Genomic DNA, 15,368 nt, shown 5'->3' with positions numbered 1-15,368 from the left:
GGACATCCACACCTCAGGAAGTCCTCCCATAAATCTTTCTCTCAGGACTCCATTATCTCTAGTGTTAGCATCTCTGCAATAAAATTAAGATCTGATATAAGATCCAAATTAGAAAAGGGGAAAAATGGGGCTTACAACATCTACCCCTGTCTAGACAACTCTTACCTCTGCTTCTATTAATTGATCCATCTGCTTCCCAAACCTGGAACTGTCTGCACTCAAGAGAGGACCTCGCTTTTGCTCTAGTAGTGGAAATGGGTGTGCCTATTTGGGGGGTGTTTGTGTTCTTAGGGAGAGGTTTATATCCTCTAAAATAAGCAAGTTGCAAGGCATCTTTATGGAGATGCACAACACAATTTCTCACCAAGAGCCCAAGGCAGAGTATGCCAGGCCATTTCATAAGATGTTGGAGTGCTAACACATGGTATGCATGGGCACCTTTTATATATATCACAAACACCTACTTGCCTGGAAGCAAATCAATAACTCTCTACACCAAAGCTTGCATTTGTTTTGCTCTTATTAGAGGTGGAATGGTGCCTGAGGGAGGGCCATAGGCATTCCATTACTTAGGATCAGTGCCTGAGCAAAATGGAAAGGCTGCTAAAAATAAGCAACATTTGCTCATTGGTATAAATAACAAAAGCGAGAGAGAAAGAAAAACAGAAAGACAACAAGACGAAAATGAAAACTGGCCCCAGACCAGACCTCGCAGAATGGCCAGTCACCTCCTCATTGCCAATTCTCTCACCATCTCCACTATGGGCAAGATACTTTCCACTGCCAAGTGCCCTCTGCTTCTTCCCTGAGAGCACCATCACTTGCAGATTCACAGTGGGCCTGAGCATAGAAGATATTCCGACAGCACCTCACAAAATACCACTGTGATCCCTGCAGTAGCTTGTGAGTATTTGTTCTATCTCTATTTTGTTTATTAAGGATATTATGGAGGGGGCTGAGAAAGGGAAAAAGCTGCACTTCCATAAGGCTATCATCATTAAAAACATTATCCTCTCTTTATTAAAATAGAAATAACTTTTGGATTCCCATTTTTCTAACAGACTTTTGGATTCCCATTTTTCTAACAGACTTCCAGGGCAAATAATTCCCAGAGCACCCTTAGCTGCCTATTTTCAAGTACCAAGGTTGAGAAAGCTAAGCCTATCTATACTTGGAGGAAAATAAGAAGACCAAGCTAATTAAAAATTCACCTTTGCCCTGTATTCCTAAAAACACTGCATACCCCCATGACACCAGACATTTCAGGGTGAGCTGTCTTTTTAGAGGAGAGTTTAAAGCAGAGTTTGCTTCTGGTTACTTTTCTTTTTAGTGTCTCTTTAATAAAAAGGAATAACAATTGGAAACAGCTCCCGAAGTAGCACACTCAATCTTTCCTCTGCTTCTATTTAATGAATTCTATTGTAATAAAGTGCACACACACACAAACCTATTAGCCCTACAATTAAACAAATAATGGCATTAACAACTCCCACCCACCGCCTTAAGCAGGTTTAGCTGGGAGAGCAGAAGCAGCTGTCTCTGTCCTGTGTCTCTGCCAGAGGTCACCATCCTGCAGCAGGATCAGCTGATCCTCCTGGATAAACTCCTGAGCAAGTGTAGTGTACAGGCTGCAGCATGATCATAAACCACCTCAAATTTCAGTTTACTCTGGCAGTAACCTCCTACAAAAATAAGGGAGGAAACCTAAGGCTGGTAACTGTTTCATCTCTTAGTATCAGATAAATCCACCCCTGATTACGTTTCAAAGCCCCAAAAAACGGAACAGTCAAGAGGTTTATAATAATGCTCTAGGTTGCCATGAATTAACATGAATTCTTGTACTGAAAAAGGTCACTAACATAACCATTGAACTACACTGCTAATACAAGAGCTAATAGAGGTCCTCTAAAGTTTATCCAGACATGTGTAGACTTTGAACGTTTTCAAAGCTAGCTAGCTCTATGAAATGAATCTACTTTCAAACCTAGGACTAGGACAAGTTTGGGTATCTCCATATGGCCCCCAAGAGTGTTGTTATATCCAAGCTATCATTGCTACCACACGAAATCTTGAACAGTAAAGAGACGAGAGAAGGACAAGGTTCTGACTCAAGTGAGAGGTATTTTTTTCACGTCAGACCAACAGATGATTGACTCAGAAGCTATCAATGTCTTTTTGGCATCCAAAGTGGAGACACACATACTTACAGTGGACTCGCTTACTGGTAATTATAGAGAAAACAGCAGGTGGTTACAGTTAAGTTTCTGGTGCAGATTGCACACTGTCAGATTCACACAAACTAGAGAAAGATGTCAGTTTTGAGCAATGGTGTGAATAAGGAGAGTGCTAAACAGTAGACATACCTTGAAAGCAGGAAAATAATACATAAGGAATGCCATGATCTCCATAGTGCAGGGACTGTGTGCAACAGAAGATTTAAAAATGAGGGCAAGATTTGTTCTGCTTTGTCTAGGGCATTAGGTAAGGCATTTGAGGCTGGGAGGTGTGGGAAGACTGGAGCAATGAAGATCTTTCAAAAGAATAATGATTTGTGATATCTGGAAGGAGTTTGTTTTACAATGCTCGAACCACATTTACATAGCTGTAATACCACAAAGTCCTGGTGTAGGTGCATCACACTGAGAAAGGAAGATCTTCTCTTGTGGCTTTCACCACACTTGTCCCAGCCTCCCACATATGGTTTGCACTGACACAGCTCCAGGTAGCCCCGAGACATCAAACCTGACACAACCATCCTGTGCACCCTTCTAAACACCACAGGCAAGCCCTGCTCCTCTCAGTCACATTTGTAATTCTGGGCACTTCCCTGCAGCTAAGGGAAACTTGGAGCGGGTATATCTATATAGAGACAAGCAGGATCTGGTGTCTATCATGTAAATCCTGCCTAAAGTCATCCTCTAAACCTCCCATGATGTATTTTCAAGACTATCTTATTTAAATGAGCACTGAGAGCATGAGAGAAGATGAGAGGGACTAGAACAAGGCTGGCATATTGGCAAGGGCAGGCATGGAGCCAGCCAGCTCCCTCAGGGCAGGGGAGGCAGCCCTCACAGCACTCACAGTGTGCTGGAAGCCACTCTGCCAGCTATTTGTGTCACAGGCCACTCCTGAAGCCACCCTCCCAGCTATTCTTGTCACAGGCCACTCCACAGAGCCCCTGCCAGCCTCTGGAGGAGGGTACAAGCACATGATAAGGATAAGCAGGAGCTGAAACAAGATGGCACCAAATTAATTTCCCACTGCATGACCTATGCAGTAGATTTGCTGGCATCTCAATAAGCACAAAGAGAAACCTACTGGAGTAAGCAGAGCCCTGCGTCAGCAAAACACCATCTCTCACATGAAACACTCTGGCTGGCAGAGCTGTGAAGGTGAGGATTACTCACTGTTTCCAACACCATACCACATGTTTAAGAGATAATTATGAAGGGACAGGGAGAGTATTCATCTCATTTTCCTTTCTTCTTTCTTTAAAATAATTTAGAGTGTACCATTTCTGCCCTCAAAAAATCAGTTCAGAGAGAGGGAGTCCACTAGTTTATTACAAGGCAACAATTCTACTATGGAACACTCTGTGAATGACATCATCACAAGCATCAAGAAAGTAAAAACTGAACAAGAAATGTATTTTTCTTCAGCTAGCCTAAAGCAAATCGTTCAATCAAGGAAAGAAAGATAAATCTTGACAATTTCTTTCAGTTAAGAATTAAGGAAAATACATCTGAAAACCAAGGTCACCAAATCTGATCTTTTGTATTGTCCAGCCAATGAAATTTCCTCCACTTACACAGTTTTTATTTGCTGCAAGTTTTTATTAAATATTTCAGCAAACAAAAGGAAATAGCAAAACCAGAAGGGAGGCAGGACAGTATTTTTCAGGGACAGTGGAAATTAATTCAGAAAAGTGGGTCAAAGGAAATGCTGAAAGATACAAATCCATTCTACACTTTAACTAAAGTCAGAAAGTACAGAAAGTACTAGTCCACACACAGTTATTGCAGCACTTAGTAGATAGCTCAAATTTGCCTTGGAAATTAATAGAGAGAAAGTAGAACAGTCACCCAATATGGGCAAATAGGCGAGCATTTAGGACTCAAGAAAAGGCTATGCTAATAAAACAATATAGTGGCAAACACACGTATTTGCCACAGATCATACAAGTCCTTTGCCACCCATTTTGAGTAGAAACCTGTTTTCTGTTTCTCCACTGAAGGTGCATGTTAAAGAATGGTACCTGACAGAGTATAGGACAGGAGAGGGCTGGAGGTCAGGAGAAGCTCCAGTGACCAGCCATCAGCTTTCAGGTAAGGTTAATGGTGGCTCTAGTTGCATTACAAGGAAGAAAAGCATTGGAAGAAGCTCTCCCTCACAGCAGGATTAAGAGAGATTGTAAACAACAGGGAATTGTGCATTTGCATAGTCTTTAGAGAGAAAAAAGCAGCTAAACCAGGAGAAAAGAGGAGTAATAGTGTGGTACCCGAAGGAAGCAGGGGAAGAGGGCCAAGGGTTCAGAGCAGCCTTTGCCTAGCCCAGGGAAGTGCCTCTGGGAGAGGCTCTCGGTGCCCACAAGCATTGCCTCCTAGAATCAGAGTGGCTACTGTGAGCCAGGCTCTCCGGGGAGCCCTGGGAGCAGCAGGAGCAGCACTGCAGAGGTGGGGAGCCTTGCCACAGACTGCTTGGTCCAGCTCCGTGATGCTCCATGGCCACGTCTTACACCAGCTTTCCCCCTCACTGCAAATTTCAAAAAGAGAAAATGTTTACAGCAAATAAAACCTTTGAAGGGAAACAACAAATATTGAGGAGGGTTGTTAGCAGCCATCAAACTAGGCTAGTTATAAACTAGTACAAATGCAAAGTAAAGAGGTGATCTGGCAATGGTGTGAAGAGGCTGTCCATCTGAAACTCCAACCTTTCTCTCTCTTTCAGCCCATGCTATGCTTCCTATTTTACTTTCAAACATCTGACAGAGAAATCTGTGATGTAAGCTAGTAACTACACAAAATTATCTCTAGCCAACTGTGAATTCATATGCTCTTTCTAGTTGCTCTCCTTTGCTGAAACATAAAATTTGGTATGAGTCAGCATATTTCACCACATTTAAGATTATAATAACATGGGCAAAGGCAGGAAGAAAAGATCACAAATGTAACAGATGAAGAAAAATCCAGCCTAGGGACAATCATGGCAGCAGAGAAATTCAGTATACCTGAACTACAGTACTACTTTACTGCCATTTCCATTTTCTAGTTCTAGTCTAAGGAATTAGACTAGAATTTTTTTTAGTTTCCCATTAAAAATACATTTAAGATTATAATAACATGGGCAAAGGCAGGAAGAAAAGATCACAAATGCAACAGATGAAGAAAAATCCAGCCTAGGGACAATCATGGCAGCAGAGAAATTCAGTATACCTGAACTACAGTACTACTTTACTGCCATTTCCATTTTCTAGTTCTAGTCTAAGGAATTAGACTAGAAATTTTTTTAGTTTCCCATTTAAAAAAAAAAATAAATAAATTTCCTATTAATGATTAAAACAAAAGAAAAAGAAAAAACACTACCAACACAGTAAACTAACCATTCTCCACAATGATTTGTGGAATAAGACCTTTTCTGCAAGCTTTAAGCACCTCTATATGATTAATAGCAAAATAAGCACCACTTGCCAAATAAATTCGCACTAATCTAATCTAACAGCATCTAACCACTCAACACGTTTCCCTATTGTTATACCCCTATGGAATGACTTTGCTAGCCCTCCCCTAAACCCATTGCTTCCTGTACCTCCTGCATCTCAAAGGCATGCAAATGAATCCTTAAGAGTTTTTCCCTTCTTTGACACGTACAACTTACTCTTTTTTTAAAAGCCTAGAAACAAACAGATTGTATTTATTTACATTGTGATAGTCTCCAAAGACTCCAGCACCAAGGTGAGAGCAAAGAACCCATCATTAAAGCAAGACCAGAGTTCAAGCAACAGCAATTGATGCTTGGAGCTCAACACTGAGAAAATTTCAGATGTGAGTACACACAAAACAGAGAATTGGTCACTGGACTCCAGCAGCACTGCAAGTTATAGTTTTGTTTAAGTTATAGTTAGTATTAAACTGCAAGTTTAGCTTCCTACACTAATTTTTTTCGTGTTTCAAGCATAGGAATGTATTTCCTCCTAAGTTGGAAAGTTCTACACTTTATGTTGTCATAAAACCTAGTTTCCAACACTTTCGTCAATGTATATGAGCTATTGTGATAACCTGGAGCAACACTTATTTCTAGTCAGTTAAATCCACATGGGCAGGTCAAGAGTTATTAGAACAAAGCCAAAAAAACAGGCTGCCAAATAGAAGTACAATTTATTGGCTTAGATAAGATTTAAAAAATTAAAAATTCAAAGGCAATATTTTCAAACGTAAAAGTAAACAATTGGCTTCTAAGTCTGTAGTGGGATACTCTTAATTTAAACCCCAACCCTCTTTAGGAATCCATTCCAGTTTAAGAGGATCATTTTACTTTAATAAGTTTAAGTTACAGACAACATACCTATGAAGGAGTCTGCAAACTTAACAGTAGAGCACAGCACATAGTCCCAAGAGGACTGAACAACACAGGAAACTACAGGCTTGTCACTGTTGGCCCAGACGTCCTTGTGTCCCCCTGCAATGCAATCACTCTGAGCAAGCTCAGGAAAGGGTTCATTATTTGCCCCTCTTGACAGCGCTGTCTCTGTCAAAACCTACTGCAATAATAAGGCTACACCACTCACCTTGCTGCACAAAGCACATCCCTACACTGTCTGAATAACCACGGGGTCACTTCTTCTTCTTGGCTGTGTGATAAAGCTTCTGAAAACGCATCACTTAAGGACAGAATAGAAAACAAACAGCAAGGCTGGCTGTGGCATCAACAAACTGCCCCTCCTCATCTCTATAACATCATCGCACACTAAAAGGTGACAGTTAAAACAGCAAGAGCTGTCAAGGGTTAGTTTTACCATGGGGTTTACCTAGTGGGAATCTTTAAGAAAATAAATCCAGGCTTCAGGTGAGAATGCCAAACAGTGTCAGTGATGTTAGGCAGAGGTCACCGAGGTGCCCTTTTCACACTTAAAAGAATTTAAGCTTGCATTTGTATTGAAGGAAGAAGGCAGAAAACCTTACAGCTGAAAAAAGGAGTTTAAATCTGAATTTTGAGGGCAGGAGATGCCTACCAGGTGAATAAAAAAAGACCTCTCCCCTTCTGTAATCAATCAAAACAGATATTTCAGGAAGAGTCAGCACTCACAGTTGTTCTTCTGAACCACCTGCAAATTTCCAAACATATTTAGGCTGAGCTTTAATCAGATGGCCAGCAGAGACAATCATCCCTCTCTTGCAAACAATTCACTGCGTGACCTTAAATAAATCACTTGCACATGGTCAGCACTAGGGAAGAAAGTTTTCTGCTCCTTTTCTTTTCACGTATAGAGGTATTGCAGGGGGGCAAGCAACAGAGTTCATACTGCATTATTTACTTGGAATCTTCACTTTTTTAATTTTGGGAAGAGATTTTTAAATGTACCACAAAAGTACCACTACAAGTAAGGGAGAGAGGAGGATCTTTCAGTTGCACCTGGTGACATTCCAAAATAACAAAAATATATGAGAAAATACTTGAAGAAAAGCTTTCATTAGAGAAAATTAGGGATTGTCATAACTCAGAAAGAATAGAAACAGTCATCCACGAGCTTGACAGAACATGTAATGTTCCTCTCCCTTGCCTTTGAAGGTCACCTTTATTCTTGATGAGATTCTTTCTCTGCAGAAGGCGTGAGCAAACAAAAAACTCTTCACGTGTGTCTGCTGAGCTTTTGTACCAAACTAAGTTTCCCATGAAGTTCCTTTGTTTCTCTTCCCACTTATCAGCTATTGATAACCCTCTCATGCCCAGAAACCAATTAATTTGTATCAACAGGATAGGGATGTCTATAACCTGACCTAACTAGCCAAAGATGAGTCTGCCTGTAGGTTTGCTTTTAGGTACTGCAGCTTCAACCAAGAGTAGATAAAAAATACCCCAAAACAGACCAGCCTGGGTGAAGTGCAAGGTACACCTGGATCACAAAATGAAATTGGATTTTCTGGGGCCTCTTTCCCTGCACCCCCAGCCTGTGCTGCTCAGGCGCTGTACCCAGGCCCTACAGACAAGCATGAACTGCTGTACAAAGCACAGTTGGCAGCTAATTTGGATTTAGCCATTTCACACTTGCAAGCCAGGGATTCAAAGCCAAATACCAGGGCCCCCTCCTACTTTCCAACACAGAAACAATTTAAAACAGATCTAACACCTATGTAGTACTGATTTGGTTATCTTCAAAATCCCCATTGTTCTGTTTAAAGAGCATATCCTCCTAGAATAGCCTCCTTTTGATAAACAACTCCTTCTGCATGTCAGCCAAACAACAGTTTTGCTCTTTATCACAAGTGGACCAGCAGCAGAAACAGTGTGTGGCGAAGTGGGGGAGGAGGGAGTTTTAGCTGAAAATAGAGTTCATTGTCAGCTGGACTTTAGACTCAGGTTTTTAAATAGGTTTTGGAATGTGGATATGAAGCAGTTAAAAGAACCCTACCTCCAGCCCTTAAAGGAAAAAAAACCTTTATTCACACACTTAAAAATCATAGTAGAACTTTAGGCAACAGGGTCATTTGTGTGTTGTATGCAAAAGCTTCTTGTATTAGAAAGTAAAAATATCCAGGAAAAAAGATATTAGTTCCTCAGGAATCAAAGAAACCACAAACAAAAAATCTTAAATAGAAATACACAACACCAAATAACCCATTTTTTAAAAAAGTTTTAAAAGACACATTATGAAATTTAAATACTTTTTTAGACCCATAATAACAGACACATCATTTTAAAAAGTTGTATAGGCCAGAGATTTCTGTGCCTTGTATACAGTTAGTGGAAAACAAAAAAGTTGCTACAAATTATTTGTATTTTCTTACATTCCAGATATGCACATGAAGGAATGTGACAGTTTCTGAAGTGTTTACTTTATGAAAAATATTGACTCTTTTCAGTAATATATTATTGTATTATTCTGTAATGACACTATGTAGTTAAATTGTATATTTTGCTTCAAATATCCCCTCAGCATGGGTGAAAATAGTTTTAGTTCCTAGGATTACTTGACATATGCATGCGATATGCACAACCTAAAATCTGCCACAAAAACAAACAAAAAAATCTTATTTTGTGTGTTCCATGAAAAGCAAGCTATGCTAAGAAAGCTGATTGTATAAAAGATTGTATGACCGACTTCAGTAATCACCAACACATGTTGAAAGTGGAAAAATTGGAAAAGATCTACACCTAAACATAAACAGTAATGATCAGAGCAAAACACAGCCTGAAGTCATGCAGCTCCTGCGAAGTCCATATGCTTTATTAGCACCTACATAAAATGATCTTGTAATTAGAGGCAGAATTCCTACTAAAGTCTTATGTTAAAAGCACTCTTAGGTCCACAAGCTGCCAGAGAAACCCCATCACTTTGCTCTCAGAAGTTTGCTGAAAAGCTCTGAGTGGCCTAAACGACACAAACTTCAACATCTTGGGCAGCGCTATCTCCTGCGGGGGCCGCGGCGTGACCCACTGGCACAAACAGGCAAGGATAAGGAAAAGGATAAGGATAAGGGCTTGGAAAACATCGGCCCTGGCTCCTGGGCTTCCCACAGATAGAGCATCTGGGCAGCGTTAGCCGTGGCACCCTGTAAACACCGGCTGGGCCGCGATAGAGCCCGGCAGGGCCGCAGGGACGCGGCTGCCTTCAGCGCCGCGGCAATGGAGCCACGCCGGGCTTGTGGAAACCAGCTCTGCAAGGAGCTAAAGAAGTGTTTACAGCACAGTTTGCCATAGATAAGGAGACAAGTTGTTCTTCAGAAGTCAAGGAATTCTGTCTGAGCATAAGCTTTTTTTTTCTCCTGTTCGACCAAGGGCCGCAGATACCTCAAACAAACTTCAGCCAGAAATTCATGCTGACTTTTTGCAAATTTCCAGCATCTAGCAGGACTGGCTAGCAAAGTCTTGGTCCACTAACATCATATGGCAAAGCTCACTACTGGCCAAAGAGGTGACAGAAGTTCTCAAAAAATCTTATATATAGGCAATAAACTTCCCAGATCTTTCTATTAACATTTAAATTGGCCAACAAGCCTTTAGGCACAGCACCTATATGCAAATCATCAAATCAGATGGGAAAAACTTGGAAGATGATTGTTGTGCAATTGACAGGAAGGAATTTATGTTGATTTTCTTTTTATTAACAAGATCTTCTGCATCTTGGTGGTAAAACATTCCATCAATTGTATTTTCCAGAGAAACAGAACTTAATTCCATTCATTCAAGGCTCCTGTACTCAGAAATGAGTGGCATCAAGAATTTACAATTGTTAAACTGATCTCCCTCCCATTTGTGACCATCTAACTTCCTTGTAACAACTACAGTGATTGCTGCTACAAAGGAACAGCTGTTTTAAATGCATTTTGGCTAACCTTTGCTACAGCTGGGAAGGTTGAATGGTGGAGGATGATCTTTTCCTTTGACCAGTCTCCAGAAGTTCTGCCTGGACTGCTGACAAGCACTCAGCCATAATATGAAAGCCTGCTCTCTGCATCTCAGTGAAAATTTCCTGTTATAAAACTCATCGAGGGAAAATAAGTAACTCTTACAACAATGCTTCACGCTTGTAAAAACCTAGAAATCTTCTATTATAATAAGGACAGTCGGCATTTTATGTTTATCGTACATTCAACAGCAAGAAAAGAGATACAAACTATCTACTCTCACAGACTTTTTGTTAAGTTTGGGGGTTGGGATGGGGTTTTTTTACTTGGTATTTGGTTGTTGGTTTGGTTTTTTGGGTTTGCTTTTTTTATTTTTTAACTGAAATAATATATGTTGAAACAAAGCATGTGGTTAATTTCTATGTAAAGAAAGATAAATGCTTTCCATCTTTTAAAGTCAGCTCCAACTGAAAGAAACTTAGAGTCAAAAAAAGACAAAAGCAATATATATCTTTTTAAGGAAAAGTAATGAACTTACCTAGTCAAGGAAAGATTTAAATTTAAGGACTTTGAGCAACATTGCTAGGAAAAAAAAAACAACATACTGTGCATTCATGCCATTGTGCTGCAGACAGAAAAGCATACATATAGCAATTATATGCAGATATGTCATTGAGGAAAACTGTGTTATGACATTAAACAGAGAGATGAAAATTAGCAGCAAACTGAAGGTAGAACATAAGAGTCCATTTGTGCACCTAGGGCTCTGTCAATATGCTGTAAATATTCAGAATACAAGCTCAGGATCCTCAAGAGTACTGTGAAGAGAACCTAGGTTCATTTCAATGATACAGAACAACTCCTTTAACAAAACAAAATTACATGAGAACTGTAGAGGTCCGTCAGGTAGCACAGGAGGTTACAGCAAAAAGAGTTCCCTGTTCTCAATGCTCCTTGGTACAGCTTCTACAAAATAAACATTTTTCTCCCATTTCCCTTGCTTTTCCTTTTAACAGATTTACAAATGCTTATGAAAAGAAAACATGAGATTGCATCTGGTTTGTCTGTGGCGCCATTTGTTGCTATATGGAGACTACTTGGAAAAGGTGATGAGTGGTGAGTTGGTGAAAGATATTAGGAGAGAAACAATAGACAAATTGCTCTCAATGTTATGCTTAACCCTTTAGTGTTCACATATTGGTTTCTCCCTCCTCTCTGGGAGGCCTAAGCAGAGGATAATGATTCCATCAGCCTGCACAAGCTGCTTTCCCCTCCAAAACATTAGCAAATGTCTCCTTTTTACTTCCATGGGCACAGCATATGTAAAATTATTCTTGGGAGCAGGGGGAAGCAACTCACTGAAATCCTATTTTTTTTTCCTTATTTGCTCCTTTAGCAGAACTGAACATCCTTTAAGAAAAAGGATGCTTTGCATGTTCAGCACAAGTCAAACACCATCAAATTTATTTCTTCCTGAAAGTGTAGGTAGAGACTGAAGATATTTAAAGGAAAACTCTGCCCTTGATGCCCACTGAGCAGCAAGCTGAAGCATGCATACCACTAAGTACCCACTGTAAAGATAAAACTTTATTGAATGCAAAGAGCACCCCTTCAAGGGCCTTTAATAAAGGGGGGGGGGGGGGGGGGGGGCACAAAAAAAATCAGAAAAAGCAAAGTGTTCCTTCAAAAAAACCCACTATGCTCAGCCAAATTCTTCATTTATGGTTGAACTCAATGATCTAAAAGGAGGGGGGGGGGGGGAGGGGGAGGCCACATAAAAATGATTTGCAGTTTCCCAATGAACACATCAATTTACTTAATTAAATATTGCTTTCAAAGTTGCAGTCACAATAGCCCTTGTCCCCTGCCAGTTGCAGTAAGAAAGATACATTGAACAAGGGTGTCAGCTGAATACTAGCATTGATGTTAATGCCAACTGTCCAAAGCCTTGCCAAGTTGCTGACGTTTAGAGCAAGGACTCCCTCATTTTAAGCTCTTTTTAAAGCTTTGTCAAAGTACTGAAATTCTAGAAACCACATTCTGTGCATTTTGCAAAGACATATAAGACCCTATATTTTCAAACAGGAGAAGATTCATCCAACAGCCTCAGGTTTTTTAACAGAATTAATTTGAAAGTTATTTTCACTTTCATTGCTGACTACCATATCTTGAGTCCACATTTTATTGCATTTAAGCTCTCTTTGTGAATTTATATTTTGACTCAGATTAACAATAAAAAAACCCAAAGAAAGTATTTTCTCACCAAAAACACCAGTCATCTTCTGAAATTAATTTCCAGCATTCAAATCACTATAGCTTTACATCTACTTTTTTTTTTGGTTCTCATTTCAGCACAGGATGTGGAAACTCAGATGCATTCCATTAAGTATTTCTGTAGTCTTGCCTGCACCCTCAATTAACTGCAGTTTACAAACTTTTAGCAGAAGAAATAATTGTTGTAGCCGTTTTCTCCAAAACCAAGACAGTTTTGAGAAATATTGTCATTCTGCAACTCCTTGGGAATCAGGATTGAAAGATAAGACCACACAAAAAGAATGAGAACAGTGAAGACAAACCTTTTTTTTTTCCTTTCCTCCTCCACTTTCTCCTTTTTCACTTTCAGTGACAGAGGCATAAAAAGCAGCAACAGGATTTGACCAGTGACACTGGGAGCAATGCAGGATATGCACATCTGTGGAACCTATTCAATTACCTTACAGTTAAGTTCAGACTTAGTATCACCTTCCACTCCTCCAAAATAGAAATTACATTGATGGCAATTCTCATAGGTGGGTGCTTTAGCCCAGGCTCTTGGTGAGGCCAGTTTTGGTCATTGCAGACTTTTAAGGTGAGATGCATAAATAATCAGTCACACACACTGCCTAATCACTCTTTGTTGTCAGCTTCATTCCAGAGGCAACTGCATTCACCTCTGGCATAGACCTGCAGCTAAGCTTCACGTCTTCTCAGACTTTAGTGAATGGAATTTTGGTGTTTCCCCCTGGACATTCTCAAAATCTGCTCTTGCACTGTCATTCTGTCCAAAGCCACATGAACAGAGAGCATACACAAAGTATAAAGCTTTGCCCTTCTGAAGTTGTATTCAAGGCTCTTCCTCTTCCTCTTTTAACAAATCTTTAGTTATTCATTCTTTAAGACCCAATACCAGACAAGTGACCTTATTATTTGCTTGGGCATGAGCAACATTGTTTTATATTGTAAGGTCTAATCCATATTTGGAAATTTATATTTTAGGACATATCACTTGTAACTTTTTAAAGAAAATATGAGTAGTGACCTCCTAAAAATCATGATGTGCCAAGACTGCTTTATATTTTAGTTTAACACAAACATATACTATGTCCAGGAATAACCCAACATTAATAAAAGGAAGATTTAAAAAGCTCCAAATCTAGTATGGAATTCCTATTACACAAATACATTTAAACACATTTTAAACAATATTTCCACTCATTTGAAGTAGGAGCTTATCCTCATAGTCTTATTCTCTGCCTTGGAGTTAGTTTTTTAAGCAAAGTTAGGGACTTGAACTCCAAATGTTTAACCTAAATGTCAGGATTGGATCAAATGTGACAGTGGTACATTGGCATAGAAGGGGAGAGGAAAAAAATAATCTGTCACTCTTCAGACTAACTGTCTTCACAAGGAGCAGAGAGTGCTGAACACCTTGCAAACCAGCCTGGGTTCTGCATTTTAATTAAATTACTAAAGTCATTTTACTCAGAACACAAAAAACAATAACTGAATGTCTTCATGATTCCCTAGTGCATAACTTGCACATTGCATGTTCCTTCCACTGCTTTGTCCAGGCCTCCAAAGCCTCAGAGAGACTGTTGCACCATTTCTTGAGGCATTTGTTCCAATATTTCAATGGCAAACCAAATAAGAGGCAAAGAATAAAAGGGACTATAACAGCAGAGGGTGATTCTCTCTGTTGTGTAACATCACAGCTTGAAATTACAATGAAATCAGTCATACAGAAAAAAAGCAAACTTATAAATCACATTGCATGTAAAAATGCTTCATATTTTTAAAGTACTCCTCATATGCCAGTGAACTCATGAGCCAGTTTCAAGTGACTCCCACGATGAAATTTTGCCCACAGAACCAAAGCATCTGGATGAACAAACGTGGGAATGAAGGACCAAGTGTTAAGTCTTTGAACTTACAGATGTGAGCTTGGTGCCATCAGCAGTCTGAGCATCATCTGGTAGGTATATTGGGGTCTCTTTACTGCTGTGCTTTTGCCACTTTCCTGCAGTGATGACTAACATCTGACTGATATATTATTTTACAATGAGAAACAGAAATCATTCTCATCCTGATTGACCCACTAACATACCCGCAGATCAAATAATGTTTTTTGCATCCACGGTTCCATCTATTATTTTCTGCCAGCAACTAAGAGACCATTTCTATGTTTCTCTTTTACAAGCAGAAGTCATTCAATAAATCATCAAATCTGCCTTTTTTTTTTTTCCTCTGATATCTACATACAGCTCAACAGATCCTCACATCTGCCACTGCACCATTTATTGAATCCTAGAAAACTGCTCTTTATTACACACTGAAACTGAGAAAGACTACCAGTGCTTATTCAGTTTAGTGCCATTGGTCACTATAATTTACTTAAAGAGTACTCATGTGCCCCAAGAACTGTTCACGAGCAACCCAACTGCTGGAAGGCAGCAGCTAACTGCACAGTTGTGGAGAAGGAATGCAGTGGTTCGGGACAAAAGCCCAGCTCTCCCAGAAAATGCTGTGTGCTCTTGAATGTTTACGCAG

The 15,368-nt window shown here is 39.8% G+C and overlaps 1 long non-coding RNA gene across 2 annotated transcripts in view; it reads left to right on the top strand.

Annotated features, from left to right (window-relative positions):
• The first annotated feature begins 574 nt into the window (after positions 1 to 574).
• The window catches only part of LOC120497037, a 53,864-nt gene continuing 39,070 nt past the window's right edge, over positions 575 to 15,368 (top strand). For both annotated transcript variants that reach the window (XR_005626421.1, XR_005626420.1), the window contains exons 1-4: positions 575 to 903; positions 4,235 to 4,325; positions 11,579 to 11,678; positions 14,689 to 14,793. This is a non-coding gene — a long non-coding RNA (uncharacterized LOC120497037). The remainder of the gene's footprint in view (positions 904 to 4,234; positions 4,326 to 11,578; positions 11,679 to 14,688; positions 14,794 to 15,368) is intronic.

Source organism: Passer montanus, unplaced genomic scaffold, assembly GCF_014805655.1.
Source record: "Passer montanus isolate IOZ18808 unplaced genomic scaffold, ASM1480565v1 scaffold12, whole genome shotgun sequence".
NCBI classification, from domain to species: domain Eukaryota; kingdom Metazoa; phylum Chordata; class Aves; order Passeriformes; family Passeridae; genus Passer; species Passer montanus.
The sequence above is the reverse complement of the archived record's forward strand: the minus strand, read 5'-3'. Positions and strand labels throughout refer to the sequence as shown.